Genomic DNA, 519 nt, shown 5'->3' on the forward strand with positions numbered 1-519 from the left:
CTGTCTCCTCTTGGTGGCTGCTAGCAGGAGACACTGTAGCGATCATGGCTGTGCGGCAGCAGCCGCCGAGGCTGTCTTTGAGTAGCCGTGTGAGTTTGCTATCTCTATAGGGAATGAATCTCATGGGGGCCCCCAGGGGGGCCCCCCCAGCTGCTGCGTGCTGTCAATGCATTTATCACGTTGCCAAGAGCCAGGAGAGATCTGTTTATGCTGGCGCCTGAAAAAGAGATATAATTATTTTTTCTTTTTTTTTCTTACAAACCCTAAACCCTAAACCCTAAACCCTAAACCCTAAACCCTAGATGTTGAGAGGTGAGGAGGGGTTTTATTTTTTGTGTGGATTTGGAAATTTAGAATGTGTTGCTGTGTTTGGGTGCAATAGAGAGAGAGAAGATATTAATATATAAAATAAAATATAATAAAGTTAAATAAAATAAAATAAAATATAATAAAATTAAATACAATAAAATAAAATAAAATAAAATAAAGACAAAAAACCAAAAAAAAAAAAAAAAAAAA

This window comes from Eimeria mitis, genomic scaffold (assembly GCF_000499745.2).
Source record: "Eimeria mitis Houghton genomic scaffold, Emh_scaff2278, whole genome shotgun sequence".
NCBI classification, from domain to species: Eukaryota; Apicomplexa; class Conoidasida; order Eucoccidiorida; family Eimeriidae; genus Eimeria; species Eimeria mitis.